General features: G+C 41.8%; 1 protein-coding gene across 3 annotated transcripts in view; it reads right to left on the bottom strand.

Annotated features, from left to right (window-relative positions):
* Positions 1-23975, bottom strand: part of TIAM1 (TIAM Rac1 associated GEF 1) — a 588418-nt gene that overhangs the window by 61564 nt on the left and 502879 nt on the right. Inside the window, exon 1 of one of the 3 annotated variants that reach the window (XM_082245500.1) lies at positions 23448-23915. The exons of the other annotated variants lie outside the window; for them this stretch is intronic. The gene's annotated coding sequence lies outside the window, so the exon portion shown is untranslated. Of the gene's footprint in view, positions 1-23447; positions 23916-23975 lie in introns of those variants that run through there. 3 annotated transcript variants of the gene reach the window in all.

Raw genomic sequence — 23975 nt, forward strand, 5'->3', positions numbered from 1 at the left:
GTTTACATTGGACAGTACGAGACCATTTTATTTATTTTATTGGATGAAGGTCCACTTTGAGGGGAGTATAATGCAATCCACAGTATCTGTGCACTGTGGTGCTCATCAATGCAGGTGTGTTGCTAAGCACTGTACTGTAGGTGTGCATTGGTCTGCAATTACCTTACACTGTATTACTGTAATGTGCATTATGGTGTGAACCAGTCCTAACAATAGAATTAAAGAGAGCAAACACATAAAAACTAACATCAAAAAGATACTTCTACTATAGAATATGCTCTCAGAAAAAAAATATACTCTAGCTTCTCTTCCAGGTTGACTGTATTTATTCTTGCCACAACAAACTAAATAAATGGCAGAACAAGTATGGGACACAGTTGGAGCAGCTGACATTGCCACCATAGGCAGATAACCTTGAGTGTCATTGTACCCGTGTCATCACAATTTTCTCTCTAGTGAGCGGGAATGATTATACAGATCTCTCTTCCATCTGCCAACACACATAGCAATTACGCCAATTCAGGAGTTGGGCAGCAGCGCTTTGTGCAAACCGTGCATCAACTGCACTTGCTACACTCTGTAACTTAAATTTAGGAGCTGCTCTATATAAGGGGGCAGGGGGGGGGGGGCCATAGATGAGGCTTGCAATAGACTCTTAACTTTACCAGTCTCACACGGCTTTCTATTGCACAGCTTCACTCTCCAGGCTGTGTAGGCACAGAGTCACCTAGCAACCGGATTGCCAAGTTCCCATCCAGAACCTCACATACGGATATAAACAGATTCTTGGGAGGGGGGGTATAGATTTCACTTGCAAATGGATATGATTAGGAAAAAAAAAATGGAAAAAAATAAGATCTTGAAAAAGATTTATTATAGTCTTATTAAAACTGCATTTAGGAAAAAAACGTCAAATGTAGGCACTGCAATCTTCCTCTTTTCACAACAGGCGAAGATATAATGCGCGCAGCGATTCACTGCGTTGGCGAGTATGTTGACTTCTTATGACTTAAAATATTGACTTCTAATGGCGTTCTTTAGAAGGGAGCCGCTAGTTTTTTTTGTAAATGGAGGAATTAACGTGTTTAAGATTGGGGATAATTGGAAATGCGTTAAGAGATTCTTGCTGGTTAATGATCTCTTAAAACTTTGGGAACACTAGAGTTTCTTAAACAAAAACACATGCTTCAATGTAACTAATGACCAGGTCTTATCTACAAACAACAAAATGTCTATTTATCTGCCAAATTTGAACACGCCAACTTTGGCAAAAACCTAACACAGTGAAGGCTGCTGTAGTTTTTTGGTAAAAGCAAGGAAACAAAGAGGAACCTTTTACTTTGCAACTTGTCTTAAAATAGGTAAAAACTGAGGGATGAATCAGAAGTGGCTTTTGGTGTTAAAGCTAGAGTAGTGAAAGCTTTGTGATGTATAGTACATATAGTTTTTATTGAGTTTTCACAGAATATCAGGCTCAAGTTCACCCACGCAGTGGGACAATGCAATGACAAAGAATGTGAAGTAGACAGAGCATACATAAGCATATAATCAATCATATTTACTTAACTTGTTTGGGATCTTGGACCAATGGTAGAGTGGTCGCAAGTCAAAAGGCAGAGCCAAGAATCCCAAGGAAGAACCAGAAAGAAAGAAGAAAATTATAGGCAAGGAGAAGGGAGAGCGAGTGGAGGGAAATCTCCCATGGACTTGGAGTCACCGCAGGCATTGCATAATAAATGGCCTAAACTGGTTGGATGAAGTGAAGGTAGGGAATAGTTAATCCAAGGTTCTCAAACTTAAAGGAATTTTAAGTGGCAGTCCCGTAAGATACTGGAGATTTTTCAGTTTACCATTAAGGCGGTCATTCAGTCTTTTACTTCCTGGAACTGGACTGATGGTTTCGTTCTGGCCTGAGCAATGGGCCGTTTAGCAGATAGAATTAAAGTAGGATACTAATTTCTGTTGATATGTAAAGAGGCTCGTGATATGGGCCAGTTGTAATGTATGTTTGAATCAAAACTCTTCTAATAGAAATCCTTGTGTGTGTCAGGGCTTTCAGAATTTCCAGAGGGTTGGAACATGAAGTCTTAGACATTTAACAGTGGTCAGTGATCAATTCTACCCTAGTTCAATGTTTCTCAACCTATTTTCAGTCAAAGCACCCTTTTAAACTATGGACAATCTCAAGGCGCCCTCTAAAATTATCTCGAGGCACCCCATCCTAAAATGTCAAAAACTACTCTAATAGTTTTATATATTATATCAACATCCACACATGTAGGACAACCAATGTTAGAGGGGATTTATTCTTTCAAGTCCAATACACTTTTTCACATTTGTATGGACTAGTATTCCAGGGTTTCTCTTCTCCCTCAGTTTTTCTCCATCACTCAGCTAATGTGACCCCAGTGCTGACAGAGAGGGACAGGGGAGGGTCATTGGTTGTTAGGACGCCAACGGCTAGAAGGTCCTAATAATGCACAATGAAAACCTGTGGCTTTCGGTAACTAAAGAGCAGGCTTCATCTATCTGCTGGCTTGTATACAATTTTGGGGAATTTTTTTAAGGCATTTTGCCAAGGCACCCCTGAATAAACCTCAAGACCCCCCCAGGGCCCCCCTGGTTGAAAAGGCTGCCTTAGTTCAATAGGCCTTTGTACTTAGACTTGAGCAGGAGTGTATTTAAACTTTGCTTGGCCTTGATGCTAATATGAATCAGACATCAACTCTTATTACAATACACACAAAATTTGTGCGGATGAACATTTCTATAGAAGAGACATCTTATATAGAGACGCCCTTGCTGCATATAACACTTGTTAGAGAGGTTAAAGTATAACTAAAGGCAAAACTTTTTTTAGGTTTTGGATAGAGTGCAGAGGGATTAGAACACCTGTCAATTTGTATTGCTGTATGTGTCTCCTTAAGGAGATGCATCCCCTCTATTTGTTCTGCTTACTGTTATCATTGAAAGTGAAAGTAAAAGAAAATCCCAAATTGTGGGTTGTCCCCAGAAAAGTAATAGAGGGGAAACCTTCCAATGGGTACACTAGTTCTGGTGACCCGGGGGTCCCCAAGGATTTCCCCTAATTTGCAGGGATTTCCTCTTACTTCTGGTTTGGCTTTGGCACAGGAAGTGAAGGGAAATCTCTGCAATGGTACACAGAAGGTAGAAAATAAAAATGACAGGGGTTATAACCCTCCCTTACGCTATCCAAAATGCTTTATTTGTTCCTAAAAAGGAAGGGATGCAAGGGATTTTAATTTATTATTGTACAGAATAGCAGGGAGAGGAACAGGGAGATCATCGGATCTCACACTGAGTTGACATGCAGAGAGGGAGGGGGAGACAAAGCAGAGAGCAGGGTGACAGAGGCAAGTAAAACTACCATGGTATCATGGATCAGCAGCCATGACTACCGTAGTCCGCACACACAGGGGGACACAGGAACAGGCAGGATCAACCAGGTATTTTACATCATACAATGGGACAAATTACACAGCACAAACACTGTTATAGGTCATGTTTTAAAGAAACAATCTTTTTTTTTTTTTTTTTTTTTTTAAGAGTTATAATCTTTTTAAACCACTTGATCAAGGACTTGAGGGTTTTTGTTTATATGTATAATTGATGCTTTCTAGACATATAGGCGGCAAAGTTATATGCAATTCTTCAATATTCTACAAAGTCAAGCTTGGCTTTATCCACTTATGCCTTCCAAGCCTCCTCATTGGTCAAAGAGGTTATCCATAATGGAAAGGAACCAAGAGGGAGATACAAGAAGCAGGAGTACCAAAGCTCAACTTGGCCTTGCCTATCCCAATTCCTAAGCTTCCATAATGAGTAATTGGATATGTGGCTTTCAAGACCAAAATAGATGCTGAAAAAGTCAGGGGAGAGCGCATTTAGGCTTGGCTTTCATTAAAGCGTTTTAGAATTTCAACTGCTTTTATCTCTGGATCTACCAATCATTCTCATAGGGGGTTTTTCAAGGCAGATAGGCTCTGCTTTTTTCAACAGAGGCTTAGTTTTGTTTGCCTGGGTTTGTAACTGAACCTAAAGACCTTTATTTGTGGTCAGGGCTGGATCACTGAGAAAACAATGTCTACCATCTTGGTTTTTTCTACATATAATGAACAAAATTATAAACTCAACACTTGTTTTTACCCCCATTTCTCATGAGCTGAACTCAAAGATCTAAGAAAACTGGGATTTATCCGTGAAGAGAACACCTCTACAAAGTGCCAGACGCCATTGAATGTGAGCATTTGCTCACTCAAGTCGGTTACAATGACGAACTGCAGTCAGTTGGAGACCCCGATGAGGACGACGAGCATGCAGATGAGCTTCTCTGAGACGATTTCTGACAGCGTGTGCAGAAATTCTTTGGTTATGCAAACCGATTGTTGCAGCAGCTGTCCGGGTGGATGATCTCAGACGATCTTGGCGGTGAAGATGCTGGATGTGGAGGTCTTGGGCTGGTGTGGTTACATGTGGTCTGCCATTGTGAGGCCGGTTGGATGTACTGCTAAATTCTCTAAAACGCCTTTGGAGACGGCTTATGGTAGAGAAATTAACATTCAATTCACGGGCAACAGCTCTGGTGGACATTCCTGCAGTCAGCATGCCAATTGCACTCTCCCTCAAAACTTGCGACATCTGTGGCATTGTGCTGTGTGATAAAACTGCACATTATAGAGTGGCCTTTTATTGTGGCCAGCCTAAGGCCCCTTTCACACAGGGGGACTGTTCAGATCCGCCTATCCGTTTTTCAGGCGGATCTGAACGGATGCTCCATGCATCTCTATGGGGCACCGGATGTCAGCAGAGACATGTCTGCTGACATCCGATCCATTAAATCTGGACGGATGGAAACCCTATTTTCCATCCATCCAACAGATCGGATGAGAACAGACAGACAGTCTGTTCCCATCCAATTCCCCCATAGAGAACTGCGGGGACCTGACAGCTCTGTCTCCACACAAAGCGCGGAGACAGAGCTGCCATCTGCCTGCTCAGCGGGGTATCAGCAGATAGATCCCCCGCTGAGAAAAACGGAGTCCGCCGATGGACTGCCCTGTGTGAAAGGGGCCTAAGGCACACCTGTTCAATAATCCTGCTGTCTAATCAGCATCTTGATATGCCACACCTGTGAGGTGGATGGATTATCTCGGCAAAAGAGAAGTGCTCACTAACACAGATTTAGACAGATTTGTGAACAAAATTTGAGAAAAATAGGCCTTTTTCTGTAAAAGTCTTTGATCTTTGAATTCAGCTCATGAAAAATGGGGGCAAAAACAAAAGTGTTGCGTTTATAAATTTTGTTCAGTGTATTTCACTGCAACATTTTTTTTTGGGTAACGCCTTTTATTCAGTCTGTGCATTGCAAAAATAATTTTGTTTAGTGAAACTATGGAACCACATGTGTGAAATTGTCCCAGTCTTGCTAAATAATACTATGATGTGCATTTTTTAGACTTTATTATACTTAAAGGGATTGTAAAGGCAGAAGTTTTTTTTTTTTTTTTTTCTTTATCGTAATGCACTGTATGCATTAAGACAAAAAACCTTCTGTGTGCAGCAGCCCCCATCATACTTACCTGAGCCCCATCTTTATCCAGCGATGTTGCAGGACTTTCCCAGCTGCCTGGGACTTCCCTCCTCATTGGCGGAGACAGCAGCGCGGTGCAATTGGCTCCCCCCTGCTGTCAAAGTCAGTCAGCCAAACAGGAGAGAGAGGGGGCAGGGTTGGGTTTCCGCTCCGTGTCTGAATGGACACAGGGAGCTGTGACTCGGCTTGGGTGCCCCCACAGCAAGCTGGACGCAGCAGCAGGACTCGGGAGTGAGCCGGCATGGGTGCCCCCAGGGAAAGCAGTTTTCCAGGAGGGCACCCAATGAAGAGGAGGGCCTGGAGCGCCAGTGGGGTCCCCCAGAAGAGGATCAAGGCTGCTCTGTGCAAAATAAGCAGGTTGCACAGAGCAGGTAAGTATAGGCATGTTTGTTATTTTTATTTAAAAAAAATAAAATAAGGGTTTACAACCCCTTTAACGCTCAAGTGCTAAACGCATCTAGCGCTTAGGTGCGTTTAGGCAGGTCAAGAGTTTTTTTTTAGCCAAAACTCTGCTGCTCCTGGACATATTGGCTATGGGGAAGTTCTTTCTGCCTCTAAAACACATAAGCGAACATGCAGGGGCATTTAGAGGCAGGGGGAAAAAAACCCCACCAAACATTCCTAGGAGCAGCAGAAAAGAACATCCAGTGTGCATGAGGCCTAAAATTTCAATGCAAGATACAGAGATGTATAGTAACTAAGTAGAACTACGTAACTACTGTACTTAAGTACCGAAAGGCGGTATCTGTACTTTCCTGGAGTAGAATTTTTTTCTCCTACTTCCACTTTTACTTCACTACATTTTTTCGATTATTTTAATACTTCTACTCCGATATTTTTTTTTTGTGCTGCATAGTTACTCGTTACTATTATAAAAATTACCACTGGCAGAACAGTAGATGGCAGGTTTCATGAAGCTCAAAATATGTGTATTATCAGCGCATACGAAAATAAATGCTACTGTATGTATAAATAAAAGCTGCATTTGAAATAATAAAAAACAATATGATGTTCAAACTTTTGACTTCTTTCTTTAATAACTACATAACACAGTACTTGTACTTTTACTTTCAGTACTTGAGTAGCAATTTTTTTTTCAAAACTACTGGTACTTTTACTGTCAGTACTTGAGTAGCAAAATTAAAAAAAAAACTACTTGCAATACTTAAGTACAAAAAATGTTGAATACTTTAGTACTTCTACTCAAGTCACTTTTTGATCGAGCACTTGTACTTTTACTCAAGTATGGGTTTCGAGTACTTTATACAACTCTGGCAAGATAACAGATTTACCATCAGAAATACCAACGGGGGGTGTCTTACTAGAGTTATGAAGACATAAAACAAGATATAAACCAAGGACTCTATACTCGTGGAGTATTTTTAGTTCCTAAATTTGACCCCCAGGCAAACCGCTAAACACACAGCTGACATGATATATGGCAGCTGCTTTTTCTCTGCTGCAGTTATAGTAGTATGACTTGATCACCTACCTGCCCTCAATCTGATTGGACAGGAAGCAGCAGACTCATTCTTTCTATCAGTATGCCCCTCCCAGTAACATAATAAGTTGTTACCCGGCCAGATTAATGCCCAGTACACATGATCCGAAAATCGGATGAGGCTCCGTCCGTTTTTGTTTGGTTGCTAGGAACTCTCAATTATATTCGCAAATGGGAGAGGTTACTTACGATACGAATTTTCTCGGACGATGATTCACAAGCTTCCGGTATGCGTAACCACGCCGTAGCGTGTGAGGGGAAATGATGTCTACTGCTCATGCGCTGTCTACTGCTCACCATTTTTTTCGGACGAACAACATACTGATAATACGATTATCGTACAATGTGTTATAATACGATCAAAATTGTTTTGCTTGCTCGACTGGATAATATCGGGCGAACTGTCGTGATCGCCTCTCGTAAGCTGTGTACTAACGATCAGATTATCATTCGATCTCTTCACAAGCGTTATTTTTCGTCCGATTTTCGGATCGTGTGTACGGGCCTTAAGATATTTGCACTAGCTACATTTAAAAAAAATTATAATCATTTTTGTTTTAGGTATATAACAGTGGTAATCAGCAATGTTCCCTCTAATTTTTTACTGGGCTGAGCAAATAAAAAAATTTCTGAGCGCAGTGCTCCCCAACCTTTTTATCGCCGCGGACCGGTCAACGTTTGATCATTTTTCTGTGGCCCCCAATCAATGCAGAGTGCCCACAGCATTGCCCCCAATCAATGCAGAGTGCCATAGCATTGCCCCCAATCAATGCAGAGTACTACAGCATTGCCCCCAATCAATGCAGAGTACTACAGCATTGCCCCCAATCAATGTAGAGATGCCAGCGTGCCCCTTTTCAATGTAGAGGTGCCAGTGTGCCCCCTTTCAATGTAGAGATGCCAGTGTGCCACCTTTCAATGTAGAGATGCCAGTGTGCCACCTTTCAATGTAGAGATGCCAGTGTGCCCCCTTTCAATGTAGAGATGCCAGTGTGCCCCCTTTCAATGTAGAGATGCCAGCGTGCCACCTTTCAATGTAGAGATGCCAGTGTGCCCCCTTTCAATGTAGAGATGCCAGCGTGCCACCTTTCAATGTAGAGATGCCAGCGTGCCCCCTTTCAATGTAGAGATGCCAGTGTGCCCCCTTTCAATGTAGAGATGCCAGTGTGCCCCCTTTCAATGTAGAGATGCCAGTGTGCCACCTTTCAATGTAGAGATGCCAGTGTGCCCCCTTTCAATGTAGAGATGCCAGTGTGCCCCCTTTCAATGTAGAGACTCTTCAGTCCCGAGTCTAGTAATGGTTCTGCCATTTTTTCAGTTTTTAATTAATGCAGAGTGCCCACAGCATTGTCCCCAAATCAATGTAGAGATGCCAGTGTTCCCCCCCCCCCGTGCACTTACCTCATGGTCACGGGCGGCAGCTTCTCTTCAGTTCATTCCCCGGCTTCCTGCCTCTCCTCAGTCCTCCTGACTCCCCGAGTCCCGGCGCCTCTTCCTCGGCCAATGGCATGAAGTTGGCCTTTCGGCCAATCAGGAAGCGGGAGGACCCGCTCCCTGATTGGCCAGGAGGAGGATCCGTGTGACAATAGCGAATTTTCATTCGCTATTGTCACACAATGGGCGTGCTCTCGCGGCGCACGCTCTGCTACACGGCCGCCACGTCTGCGGCTGCGCGGTTTGAATAGGTGCTTGCGCGGGACCTTCATTCACACTGCGCGCCCGCGCATGCGCGCAGGCTAAAGGGAACACTGGTAATCAGTATAATTTACACACAGACAGAATTCGGTTTTATACAAGAATGTTTCATTTTAATAAAATTATGAACTTTGGTGTTAAAATTAAATTAAATATTTTAAAATCCACTGACAAGCAGGATTTTTGTAGCAGAAGAGGCCCTAATGGTATTAAACATCCCTCCCGGCCTGTCAGTAGTAATGCAAGATGAGCCATGCATGCCGATTCCAGATAACATTTACGGCACCTGGTCTGTGCCATGGTGAAGTGGCTCCTGTGCATGACATCACAGCCTGGCTATTCAAGCGGCCAGAGAGTGACCCCGGAAAGAAGACTCAGCAAAGATGGTCCTGCTGGAACAGTGACAGCGCAGCACTGGAGGGCTTTGCTTGACAGGTAAGTATAGGATAATGTGCGAATATGTGGTGCATACTAGCACATTACGGCATAAACCTCCTGGGGGCCCAGAAAATAAAATGTAGCAGAAATTAATACCACTAACTGTCAAAACAGATTCTTGCAGAAATTTAATTTTGAAACAAAAAAAAAAAATACTCTGCTGTTTTAGCTTGCAGCATGATGGAGGCTTAAAAACTCAGCAATACCAAATTCTCTTTCTTTTGATCTTTCAGAGTTAAAGAAGCCTATCATACAACACCATATACCACCTTCCCCGATATGTACATGGGAAGCCCACTTCTCCCTAGTTTATTTATTGTGTCTATAAATTGAGACCATTTCCTGTGTCAGTGAACTTCCCCTCCTTCTGGTGGACACTTACAATGTCCCCGAGCTTCCTGTGTGCTATTTCTGTACAGATATGCCATATGGAGGAAGCCAGTGCCTGAATTACAATAGTGCCATCAATCACTATCCTTGTTACAAAGGGATCGTAAAACATATACTAGTATATGCTCTGGGTGCAACATGAAAGGGCTTTCAATTTAAAAGTATGACTGTACTACACTACAATTTAAAGCTGAACTACAGACTGACATAAAAACATTAAATGTAGCGCTCTATTAAATTATACAGAACAAAAAAAAAATGTTTATATTATTTATATATATATATATATATATATATATATATATATATATATATATATATATATATATATATATATATATATGATAATGTGATGAGAAAAAGGTGCGCTAAATATCTGCAATGTGTGTGTCACAAGGCACAATGATTCAAATACAAATAATGGTATAAAAAGTGCACTAACAAAACAACCAAAAGGTATAATGGTGCAACAATGGTGTCAAAATAGACTATGAATTATAACAACATATATTCCAGTCCAAGGGTGAAAAAAGTCCAATGAGAATCTTCACCAAGTGTATAGATCCCACCACCAGCTAGAGTTCCTCCTTACCAAAATTAATAAGGCGGAACGCAGAAATGACTCTGATCTTGGATAGATGGAGATACCTTCTAAAATCACCCGGTGGTATGGTACAAATGGCTGCTTACCAGATGGTAAATTAATCAAGCGCAGGATAAATCCAGTGAAAAACGCTGATCCAATAGATGAGTAGCCAATGGTACTGTCCCGCTCCTGGTATCAGTGGGTGCTAAGACTCAGTCCCCCAGATGGACATGTGGGGCAAGAAATAAACAAACCATGGTGCATTATCCCCGGTAAAGCGTTTATTTGAATAAGAGTACACTTACACTTAGGAGGGAATAACCAGCGGTGTGGTGTAGACAAACGTTAGCCCGGCTGCAGACAGGGCTGAACGTGACGTCAGTGGCGGCGCGACACGCCTCCTCTCTAACGACGTTTCCTCGTAATAGGCTTCTGCTGAGATAGGAGAGGAGTCCTATCTCAGTCTATCTGGGGGACTTAGCACCCACTGATACCAGGAGCGGGACAGTACCATTGGCTACTCATCTATTGGATCAGCGTTTTTCACTGGATTTATCCTGCACTTGATTCATTTACCATCTGGTAAGCAGCCATTTGTACCATACCACCGGGTGATTTTAGAAGGTATCTCCATCTATCCAAGATCAGAGTCATTTCTGCGTTCCGCCTTATTAATTTTGGTAAGGAGGAACTCTAGCTGGTGGTGGGATCCTTTCATCCACTCTACATTGGACACATCCCTTTTGATTTAGGTGTCTCATATACACTTGGTGAAGATTCTGATTGGACTTTTTTCACCCTTGGACTGGAATATATGTTGTTATAATTCATAGTCTATTTTGACACCATTGTTGCACCATTATACCTTTTGGTTGTTTTGTTAGTGCACTTTCTATACCATTATTTGTATTTGAATCATTGTGCCTTGTGACACACACATTGCAGATATTTAGTGCACCTTTTTCTCATCACATTATCACATATACTATACACGGGTAGCAGCTTTTTTTTTGATTTGTCAGCGCACCCCTTATCACGTCATATATATATATATATATATATATATATATATATATATATATATATATATATATATATATATATATATATATATATATATACACATATATACACACATACACACACACCCTTTAAAAAATTAAAGTAACACTTTTTAATCAGAGTATAGCATCAACTCATTTCAACTACTGGGATATTGATCTGTTCAGTTAAGTAGCAGAGGGGGTTGCTAATCAGTTTCAGCTGCTTCAATGTTAATGAAATAGGTGCAACAATGATACAACCTCCAAAACAGGAATGGTTTTACAGGTGGAGGCCACTGACATTTGTTTTCCCTACTAATCTTTTTTTTTTTTTTTTTCCATAAAGATTTTATTGATAAAAGAAGAGCAATCACAGAAACTTTAAATAGTGACATTGAACAAAATATGCGTTATTCCGCATGAGAGTAATGCAATATATCAAACGAACATGAAGTATCAATTGTCAAGGAGGAGCAACAATAATATTATTGAAGCAAAACAGTAATCTTATACCAGAATAAACTAATTGAAAATAGGAATAGAGTCTGGTCCCAGAATAGGTGAGGTATCAGTTGAATAAGTTCAAATGAAAGCATAGACTGGAAGATGCCTACTAATCTTTTCTGATTGTTTTTCACTAGTTTTGCATTGGTCTTGGGCCAGAGTTACTACTGGTAGCAGGAGCCGATACCTGGACCCTATAGAGGTTGCAAAGGCAGTCCAAATCCAGGGTGGCACATCAATACTTGCCATTGCCAGATTTGCTGCGTCTCCCAGCACAGTCTCAAGAGCATGGAAGAGATTCCAGGACTCAGGCAGTTTCTATAGGAGAGCTGGACAGGGCTGTAGAAGGTCCTTAACCCATCAGCAAGACCGGTATGTGCTCCTTTGTGCAAGAAAGAACACGGCCAGTCTCTTACAAAATGACCTCCAGCAGGCCACTGGTGTGAATGTTTCTGACCATACAATCAGAAACAGACTTCATCAGGGGGGCCCGACATCCTCTAGTGGGCCCTGTGCTCCCTGCCCGGCACGGTGGAGCTCCATTGGCATTTGCCTCTGAATGCTAGAATTGGCAGGTGCCCTGTGCTTTTCACAGATGAGAGCAGGTTTACCCTGAGCACATGCGACAGACGTTAAATGTTCTGGAGAAGCCGTGGAAAACATTATGCTGCCTGTAACATCGTTCAGCATGAACAGTTTGTCGGTGGGTCAGTTATGGTCTGGTCAGGCATAGCCTTGGAGGGACGCACAGACCTCTACAGGCTAGACTATGGCACCCTGACTGCAAATAGGTATCGGGATGAAATCCTTGGACCCATTGTCAGACCCTACGCTGGTGCAATGGGTCCTCGGTTCCTCCTGTTGCACGGCAATGCCCAGCCTCATGTGGTGAGAGTATGCAGCCAGTTCCTGGAGGATGAAGGAAGGAGCTGACATTGAATGGCCACCACACTTGCCTGACCTAAATCCAACAGAACACCTCTGGGACATTATGTTTTCGGTCCATCTGAGCCAAGTGACAAAATAGGAGCTTATTAGTTCTGCAGCTTCTCCTTTGACTGTCCATTCACAGGCTGGAGGAGGGACAAGACCTGTGAGTGTTCCTTAACAGCAGCAGAGAAAAATTAAGGTCTCTTGCTCTATCAGCTGTGTGATGAAGCATTGTATATATCAGGAGTGGCTAGGCAGAAATGCTTTGACAGGTAAAACACCTTTAATTATAGGTTTTACCTTTCTGTACTTTTTTGCCTGGAGTTCAGCTTTAAAGAAAACTGGTCAGTATTTAAATATTTAAAAGTAAACCCCCAGAAATAGCCTGCTACGACCTCTGTTATCCAGAAAACCCTCCTCTGTGCACCCTTGATGTGGATTTCACTTTATTGTTCAGAGCTTGCAATCTCAGATTTTTAGGCTAATGCCATCCTTCTACCTGGAAGTATCTCACATAGGGGCACTGCAGCTAGCAAGTCTTTGACAGAGGCAAATCCCATAGTTAGAAAGTGAAACCAACATCAGAGAGGCACACAAAGAATGGCTTCTTTTTAGTGATGGCAGACAGTTTGTGCGGAGTTGTCTGAGGGAGAGCTTAACCTAGTCTTACCCTTTTACATGCCTGGGCTAAGTATATGAGTACATTGTTCATGCCAGTTCCACATCAAGAACACTGAACCAATAACCATGCAGGGTTGATGCTCTGCTTGTCAAGCAACATCAGAGATCTTTTCCCTTCCAGGTCACAGGGGCACAGATCCCTCATCTCCAAGAGTCCTGAAGCAGTCAGGACAGCATACAAACAAGTGCACTCTATGCACATAGCTCCCACCTGTCCTCATTTGGAGGGTCCAATCCTTTGTTGGAACCAAACCCCTCCTCAGTCGACCCTATTTTAGGACTGAAGTAAAGACATCTACTTAAAAAAAAAAAAAATAAATAAATACTATTTAACCAGTTAACGTCTAGCCACGTAGACCTACGTCGGCTGACTTTGCGGGGTTATACCGGGATGATGCCTCTAGCTAGAGGCATCATCCCAGTACCGTGGTTTGAAGCCGACGGTCGGCTTTCCGTCGGTAATGACCGATGCGGCTCGGGAGCCGCTCGATCGTTACCCGGGGGGCGGGAGGGGGGGCCACGGGGGGTTGAAATTTTCAACCGTAACATGTTGGGTATCTATTTACTCAGCGTGACATCATCTTTCACAATATACAAAAAAAATGGGCTAACTTTACTGTTTAGTATTTTTTAAATGCAGTGAAATGTGATTTTTCAAATTTTTTCCAAAAAAATGGCGTTTTAAAGACTGCTGCGCAAATACCGCGCGACAAAAAATTTTGCAATGACCGACATTTTATTCTCCAGAGTCTTTGCTAAAAAATATATATAATGTTTGGGGGTTTTAAGTAGTTTTCTAGCAAAAAATACTGATTTAAACTTGTAAACAAAAAGTGTCAAAAATAGGCTTAGTGGTAAAGTGGTTAACTACTGTACAGGATGCTAGGGATGGGTCCTATGTGGGAGGTAGTTTCTCCTTTATTTGGGTTGTGATCCCTTTTAAGGGGGGCAACAAAAGCGTCAGTGTGGAGTACTTAGAGATTCTCCCCCCTGCAGGGTGAAAGATTCCGGGGTGATCTGTTGAGAAAGGGAAAGGGCTCAGTCACAGCATTCTCATAATTATTAAGCCCCGATATGGCCTCTAACCCTGACTACAAGAACTTTGACCCTGAATAGGTAAACCCATCTGCGAGAGAGGGCTGAAAAGGGCAGGAAGCAGCCAGAAGGTGTCCATGAGATGTTGAGTGTAACAGTACACAGTTGTGAGAGGGCTGTGAGCAGTCTGGCTACTGAGATGCTACCTGGGCTATTCTGATTTTTCTGAATCCCTGGAGCAGACGGGGACTTCGAACCCTGCTTTGAAACAAGGTTATGCAGGTGGTGAGCTGAGGTTTTGATTTTGAGTACCAGGGGTTATAGACGGCTTTATTTCATGCTGAGGATACGCCATTTTTATTTCCATTTAGAAATAAGGCCTCATTTACTCTGGACGTTATTACAGCTGCTACTTGGGGCGTCTTTTTTTTTTTTTTCCTGCTTCTAAACTCCCCTGCATGTTAGCCTATGTATCCATGCACACATTAGCAGCGTTTAATGGCAAAAGAGTTTTGATGCTGCTTAACGTGGCTAAAGGCACCTAAACACTAAGCGTGTTTAGCACTTCCGGGTTTATTCATTTCAATACCCAGAATAAATTTAAATTCTAGCCAATGAAATAAAGGCACAAACACCAAACGCTGCTAAACTGGTTTGAATAAAAAAAAAAAAAAAAAAAAAAAAAAAAAAGCAGCTTCGGTGAGTTTTTAAAGCTGCGTTTTACAATAAACCAGTGTGCATGAGGCCTAAAGACTCTGTTTTACCATACACCCCTTCCTAGTGATCTGGAACCCCAAATATCACACTATATAATATTTTACTAAACATTTTGTTCAAATTATTGCATGTTTTTAAAAATCCAGCATAATACCTACATCGTTAGAAAAATGAATCCACACACTATGTGTAGAAAAAACGTGGGCCATTGCGTTTAATTGGAAAAATCCATCTGTACCTTTTGTACAGACAGAATCTATGCTATTATGTTGTCAGAAACAATTTTTCACACCGATTCCATGCATAACTTTCATTGAAAATGGGATATCTGGTCTTTTTTTCAATACAATAGCAGGCTGATGTTTCTTCTTTTCTTTTTGTACATATTTCTTATTCCGGCATTGTTGGCATGATCATAACTGAAGTCTTACGTAGCCTTTTTTTTATTTTTATTTTCATTTTATTTCATGTTGGTTATTGAATGAACATATTATACAACAAAATTTTTTTTCTTCATTTGGTTTATTATAACATAGTATCTGACATACTTTATTTCGCAATAAACAGTTTGAAAACAAAAAAAAAAAAAAAAAAGCCAGCATAAAGGGAAAATTAGCACTTGTAGTTTTAACCACTTGCCGACTGCCGCACGACGATTTACGTCGGCAGTCAGCCCCTCACAGGCAAAGTGACGTAGATCTACGTCGCTAGCCTGTGAGGGTCTAGGGAGCACGCGCGCGCCCCCGGAGGCACGCTCCAGCATGGTCACAGACCCCCCCGCGCGTGTGACCGGCGGACCCGATGTTCACCGGTCACTCGGCGATCGTCGCTGCAGAGGGAGAAAGTCAGGCGGCTGATGTAAACAAGCCGCCTGTCATTCTCCCCTGTGTAGAAACAGTGATCATATTGGTTCTACTATGTAGGACCGTTGATCACTGTTGCTACAGCTCAAGCCACAGCCAATCACAGTTAGAATCACGCCCCTAGGGACACACACAGCCCCTCCCTCTCAAAAAAAGTTAACCCCTTCACTGCCAGTGTAATTTTACAGTAACAGTGCATATGTATAGCACTGATTACTGTAGAAATGTCACTGGTAACCCCAAAAGTGTCAAAAATGTCAGTCAAGGGTCCGATCTGTCCGCCGCAATTTCGCAGTACAGCAAAAAAAAAAAAAAAAAAAAAAAAAAAAAATGGCAGGTCACCGCCATTACGCGTTTAAAAAAACAACAACAAAAATGTCAAAAATCTTTCCCTTTGTTAGTAAACGCGATAACTTTTGCGCAAACCAATCAAAATACGCTTTTTGCGATTTTTTTTACCAAACATATGTAGCATAAAACAAATTGGCCGAAAATGTTAAAAAATATTGATTTTTACATTTTTTTGTTTTTGGGAATTTCATATAAAAAATGTGAAAAAAATTGCTATTTTTGCAAAATTGACGCTCTTTTTTTGTTTATAGCACATGATCAAAAAAAAAAAAAAAAATCGCACAGGTGATCAAATACCACCAAAAGAAAGCTCTGTTTGTGGGGAAAAAAGGAAGTCAAATTCGTTTAGGTACAGCGTCGCACGACCGCGCAATTGTCCGTTAAAGTCACGCAGTGCCGAATAGCAAAATAGGCCCTGGTCAGGAAGGGGGTAAAATCTTCCTGGGGTTAAGTGGTTAAAGTGGTAGTAAACAACGCTGTTACACCACTTGTACCTACAGGTAAGCCTATAGTAGGGCTTACCTGTAGATCCTGTAAATATCTCCTAAGCTTGCACAGTTTAGGAGATATTCGGAGTGCATATCACCGACACATGCGCTCTACAGGTCCTGCGTACAGTGCCGGACCTTCAGGTTCCGTGCCGTAAGCGGGGGCTCCCACGCACATGTGCTCGAGTGACGTCATCGTGGCCCCGGCCACTCATGTAGCCTGGAAGACAGGGGGAAGATGTCAGCCCTCTCAGCAGTGACTGGGGGGGCTTTGTTTTAAGGTAAGTGTCTCAAATTGTGCTAGTATGTGATGCATACAAGCACACTGTGACATTGCCTTGCAGGGAGTTTTTTAACCACTAGGGTTTACAAACGCCTTAAACAGTTTTAAGCATAACCAACTAATGCAACTCAGGGAATGCAAACCACATGTAGACCGCACAGACAAGGTCATTCGAGCATCAGTATGTAATTACAGTAACAAAACTGATATAATTCCCGGTTTTGTTTAATATAATCATAGTGCAAGTTTGTTCCTGAGCCCCCGTTCACACTGGGGCGACCTGTCAGGCGACCTGGTCACCTGACAGGTCGCCTGGCATAGAGAAGCTGTGGACCCGTTCTAATAGGAGCGACACAAGTCGCTCCGACTTAGAAAAAGGGTCCGGAGCTTCTTTCGGGCGACCCGGAGCGACCGTCATAGACTTCAATGTTATGAAGTCCGTGACGGCCGCTCCGAGGTCGCGGTGCGAGCAGCGCGCCGCGACCTGTGAGGTCGCCCCGGGAAGTAGCGTCGCCCCAGTGTGAACGGGGTCTGAAGCGGGACGTTACTGTCTCAATCAACATTGACTATTTTTAATCTTTATGCTGCTAGCATTAGTAAATATATTGGAAAGTATATCATATTTGCTTGTTTTAACATGTTTAATATTTCTTCAGTTACTTCCTGGTTTCCAGGCCTAAGCAAATGATGCCATAAATCCCAGGAGTCTTCAGGAGAGGCTTTTTCAGCAAAGCACACCCTCCTATTTGCATGTCTGAGCTATAGGCAGATGGATTCCAGGAAGTAAATGCTACATGAATCAGCTGCCTTTACTCAAGATGGCCATGGCCAGAAATGCTAGGGGGATGTTTTTCAAAAAGGGAGTTCTCAGCATTTAAAGAATGGAGACATGGATGGATGGGTGAGTTTGTTTTAAATATTAGAAATAAAATATTGTTTTTGGTTTGTGGTGCTCAGATACAGTGTAGTTCTGCTTTAAGCATAACTGAAAATCCTTTTGTAAATGTTACCGAAAAAAAAGTCTGTTACCATGGTAATGGCAGACACAGTAGGAGAAGTGAGAACAGGGGGTGCAGGCTCTACTTGTGACAAAACACTATTCAGTCTATCCCCAGCAAATCCTAATTATCAGGCAACACCTGGCATAAAGACTAGTAAAGCACCATAATTTAGATTTTCAGTTCTGGTTACTGTGCTGTATGTCTCTATGATAACACTTCTTCCATGAGTTCAATTCAGCGCAATAATTGTTTCTGGGATGGATATAAATTCTATACAAGAAAAAGGGGTAGCATCCAAAGTTAGCCATATACTAAAAGAATTTCATTTCAACTTTTTTATTTTAAAGTGGAAGTACATTGCCTCTGACTACCACAAACCAACAACTCGAATCAATTCATTTTTAATATTCTAAGCAAGCTCGCCCATCCATCCATGTCCCCGTGCTTTATTTTGCTAAGAAATCACTTTGCAAAACACCTGCAGACAGGAGGGTGTGCTTAGCTGAGAATGCCCCTGCTCCCCTCCTGAAAACTCCTGGGATGTATGACATCATTTGCCTAGGCATAGAAACCAGGAAGTAATGGAAGAAGTGTAAAAAAAAAAAAAAAATTAAAATGAGTAAATATGATATACTTTCCTATCTATTTTCTAATGCTAGCAGCATGATAAGAGCATCAATGTTGATTGAGAGAGCGAAGTTCAACTTTAAGAATGATTGTTTGCTTTTGAAATCAATAATGAAGTCAAATCAATGTTCTTTTTTAACCGTGGAATTTTTTTTCTCAAACAAAGTTTCTAACAGCAAATGTGGCTTTGTTCGTGAAAGTCCATTCATTACAAAATTGAATGTTAAATGCCAACTAATTTTGAAGCACTTTTCAAACTACATTTTGGCAATTTTCCACTGCAAGTACCGGTTCGGCTCTACTTGGCCCTGTTTGGTTTTCCACTGCATGGTACCGCATGGTATGGTGTTGGAACGGTTCGGTATGGTTCGCTTTTCCACTAAAGTAGTACTAAAGTAAGTGGGTGGGATAACAATGATTCTCTGACCAATCAGTGGCTAGTAGTGACAAACAGTCAGCTGCATGCAAAGGATTGTGGGATATGGTACCGGTATGGTAGTGTTTTAAAGAGCCGTACCGTTCGGTTCCATGTAGTGGAAAAGCGCCGCCGAACCGTACCGTACCGTTCCTACACCGTACCATGCGGTACCAGCAGTGGAAAAGCACAAAAGCGGGCTGAACCCTTCAGTTCCATTCAGGGGAAAAGCACCTTTTTTTGTGAAGTCATCCAATGTACTGAGAATTTTCATACAAATATTCATACAAACATTTGTTTGAAAATCTACTAGTGTATGGCATGCTTAAGTTGCTGTGAAACAGTTGGAGGTGGGTCAGCAGGCTTACCCCCCCCCCCCCCCGTCCCGTCATACCCACAGGTGGGAAAGTAAAAAGGTAGAATAATGCTACTTTGAAAAATCAACTTGCCAAAATGTTGTAATTTACAAGAATGAAATTTACAAATGCATTACATTTTGTGCCCATCAGGCACACACCTAAAAGAAAGTCTTTAAAAAGGTCACTCATTTTAAATATTCTTCAGATAAGCACCAAAGAACTTGAATTTTTCCCATGATCATCATCTTTCTCTTGAACCTTTAAAGTGTTTCCATTATATACTGTACTAGCTGACCTGAGTTCCCAAGTGTTTTCTTCACTGCCAGATCCTGAGCTAACAACACTCAAACCCATCTCAATGCTGAAGACTGAGGAGTGGTTAAGCAGCACCTTGGCAAGCTTATGCAACCTCGTGGGAAGGTCCTTTCCAAGTTCTGTTTACTACTGCCCCTTTGTGATGTCAGCACTCCAGGCAAATTCTGAAACTGGGTTACCAGTCAAGGAAGAATCACCATTCAGTAAGAAAGCCACTCGCCAAGCTGAATAGAACCTTTCAATATGTTTTTGCTGCTGTTATGGTGCTGCCTTTTTGGTAATTTTGCAGATAGAGGTATCTACAAGAACTATATTAACACCTCCCACCAAAGTGGTCAGTAACAGATTTTTCTACTCAGGGCCAATGATTGCAAGCCATTTCATTACATATTCACCCATTTCTAAAAAGCATAAATGGTTCTGTAGTGCAAAGCAAAACAAACTTTTTTTGCATAGGCCCATACCTGCATTTACAGAGAAAATCAGCAACAGCTCCAACTATATCAACAAGCAACAGAAAAGCAGCACCCCCCCTCGCTAACTTTCACTGAGTCCTCAGGGCACTGCTTAGAAAAGTAATTGAAGATGACCTGCACATAATGCAAGTTCCCTCCTGACATAGCACACAACAAAACTCGAAGAAAGCCAAGTCTCCAAGGCTTCTGGTGTATGAGAAGTCCAATCATTTTCTGACACCCAAGAAGATAGACGCTGGATTGATGGCTGCAAGTTGTCCAAACCTGGCCAGCAAAGTGATCAGAACTTATTCTAAGACTCGTTCTGTTCCTAAATGTATAATAAGAAAGAAGATTGAAGTTTAAAATAAAAAATTAAAAAAACTTACATACTCACCTAGGTGGATGCAGCATCAATCTGATGCTGTATCTGTCCCCCGCCACCTCTAAGACCGAGACCCGAGCAAAGACCATGGATCTCGGATCGCTCGGTTCTCCATCTTTAGTGAGCAGAAAGCGCTGCCCGTTAGCTGTTGGCTTTCTGCCCTGCCCCTTCAGCACTCACTGGAGCAGGGGGCTGGAGTAGCTGGCTCAGGCTCTCAGTGGTGCACCAAAAGGCTGAGCCAGTTGCTGGTCCAGGAATCTGGGTGGATCCTGACAAGGCCTAAAGGGTCTGCAGCCCAAAAATCAAGACCTAGTACAGTGCTACAGGACACAAAACAGTGACATAAGGGCTGGCAGGAGGAACCATTGAGTATTGTGGGGGTGGGGGGCACCTGCAGTGTGCAAGACTGCTCTGTGCTCTAGTCCAATGCCCTTCTGTCCTAGCACTAGCTTCACTCTTTGCCTATCGTTTCTGAAAAACGGGCCCACCTGAAAAGGGAGGACCTGACAGTGTGCCGATTACAACTGTGAGATGTATACTTGTTCCATAAGAATGTGGAAAAAACATCTGCATTCTGGAATGGAGATGGAAAAAAGCCCATTGTTGTCTCCAGACTGGATAAAGGAAGGTCAAGGAAGTAGTATAAAAACAATTCTGAGCCAGTCAATCAGATTTCAATTAAATTTTAGGGTACAACTTCTCAAAAAGAGAGCTTTGATAGAATTAGCCATTCACAGATGGGCACATTTCTTTCAAAAAAAGCAATGGATACAGAGTCAACTGCCCATCCCCAGTGCATTCTAGTGCAAATAGCTCTGTGATAAGGCCTATAAAGCTCCCGTGATGTAATACTTTTGCACATATAATTTACAATTACAATTTAAGACCTTTGTGTGTCATAATAGATGCTTTCAATATACAGAAAGGTTCATTATTGACCCCTAGACCTGTTCAATGCTTGCACCAGCACTGCATTGTCCAATCAAAATGAGGGAAAGATTGGTTCATTTATGGCTGCCCTTAATATAGCCATATGTGTTATGAACTAATCATACAATCCCCTTTGGATCTACTAAAACTATGTATTTTGAGGGTTTGTCTGAAAAAATATCAATTGAATGGATGGTTAAGGTGGGACCCCATATTACATAGTTTGGCAAATTAAAAGGGGATTGTGCAATCAGCTTGTTAAGGAGGATAGCCAGCTCAGGGTCTATTTCCACAACAGACTAAAGATGCCTTTGTAGATCCTGGCAGCTTTTTTGCAAGCTCAAGCAAGCTAAAGAAAGTGCTTGTATACATTGATATATGCAGTGAATTACTAGAATTAACTTGTCAATCTACAAAAGTCCAGGAACGATAGTTACCAAGACAAGCTTTGTCTCCCCTCCTCCCAGTTCTCTCTCTTGTTCCTTTTCTCCTAAAACTTTAAAGGACTGAGGCTTTTCTAATCCTGGCAAACCGTGTTTATACATAAAACTGTTCCTTTACCATTATCACTTCTGAAGGGATCAGCAACTGGCAGGCAAAGGATTAAAATATTAAACTTTGAGGCTTAACAGATTTAGAGGATAACAAGGTGCAAAAATCAAAAGCGTCTTCCAGAGACGTATACGTTTTGATGTAGACAGGTAAGGTCCTACAGCTCAACAAGAACAGACCTTTCTAACCCCAGAAAAGCCAATGCTTAATAAAAGGACAGTATACAGTACTGCTATGTGTATTTGTACAAATATATATACAGCCCGGAGAGCTGGGATAATGATACACAACTAGGTGGTGCTAAGAAAAAAGGTGAGAAGAAATCCATTGCAACTGCTGAGAAGCTGTATTGCTAAAATGCAGAGTGATAACTGGTTGCTAGATGTTTCAGCACATGACTGCCCAATAAAGCATGATAGAAGACATCCATCCATACATTTTAAGAATATTTATTTACAAATCCAATACACACACACACACACAACAGGACATCTTTATGGACTGCAGAACATCAGTATAATGTTAATGTTTAAAGGGTCAGTCCAAGCAAATCTGTGTTTTCAGTAATAAATGGACGTTGATGGACTGACTTACACATTGGCAGCTTTAGGAATAATGTAGAAAAGTGATGCTGTCAAAGCAACGGGGACACATCTCAATAAAACCTGCTGCATCCGAAAATATGCAGAAGTGGTTCAAATGCAGCCTGAAAACAGGCATCCACACTATTTTAATAAAATAGGAATCTGCTGGCCTGCTTTTGATGTGCACTTCAAACCCATACCACAACACCTACCATCTACTTGAGCCGTTAATCTTTTAAAAGATGTCAACAGCAGACGACCTCAAAGACTCATTCATTCTACTGCATTCCTAATACTACATCTTCTATTACAATAACCTAATGGATTATAGAAGGCAGGGAATGACTACCAAGGCCTAAATAGTTTTGGGTAACTTGGATGTTTGATCAATAATGGCACATAAAGACATTCAAACAAGCATTCCCTAGACATTCCAATGCCTCCTACCTGGATCAAGAAGCTCTGCACAATCCCACAGCATAATACACAACAATAGGGCTATTCAACATAAAAAGTGCAATATTTAACCAGATTTTATATTGTTAAGTGTGACAAGTCATTTTGGGTTGCTGAAAGTTAAATATTGGCTTATTAAAAAGCCTGGATAAAGTAAAAACTAAACAAAATAATTTAGAAATTCTAAAGGGAATAAAAAGGCAGCTCTTTGTTCAATAGTTACAGCAGTGTCTTAGATCTCCAGAGCCGTACCTTATAAAGAATTAAAGCTTCATCATCTCGCCACCTCCAAATTCCTTGTGAATCTTCTGCGGACAATGACCCAACAGCAGCACGCGATAACCAGCACCGTCCCTTTCTGGGGCCACTTTGCAGCTCAGCGTAGGTGCGGCAGGCAAGACACAACTTGAAGCTGTGTGTAACAGTGACAGCAGCAGTCGGCAAATTGATGGTTATATATACAGAAGAACATTCTTCTGTTTAACAAGAGCCATTGAATGCTTCCAGGGATTTTTTTCTTTTAAAAAAGAGCAAAACAGGATTTGACTCTCTTCTTTCTCTGGTCCAAAGGAAAACGTTAAGGCTGAAAAGGCTTTATTTATCCGTGTTTAATCACAGCCAGACTAGTGACTGCTTGTCAGCTACGGAGCCCAAACCCCCACAGAGACAGAGCAGATAGCGTTACACGGATGCTGTTGCGAGCTAGAAATGCCATAGAAAGTAACGTGTGATTATCACGACCAAACAAAAGGTTCAATGCACAGTGACGCCTATAAAGGG

The sequence above is a fragment of the Pelophylax lessonae genome (genome assembly GCF_965119305.1).
Source record: "Pelophylax lessonae genome assembly, chromosome: 2".
Lineage (NCBI taxonomy): Eukaryota > Metazoa > Chordata > Amphibia > Anura > Ranidae > Pelophylax > Pelophylax lessonae.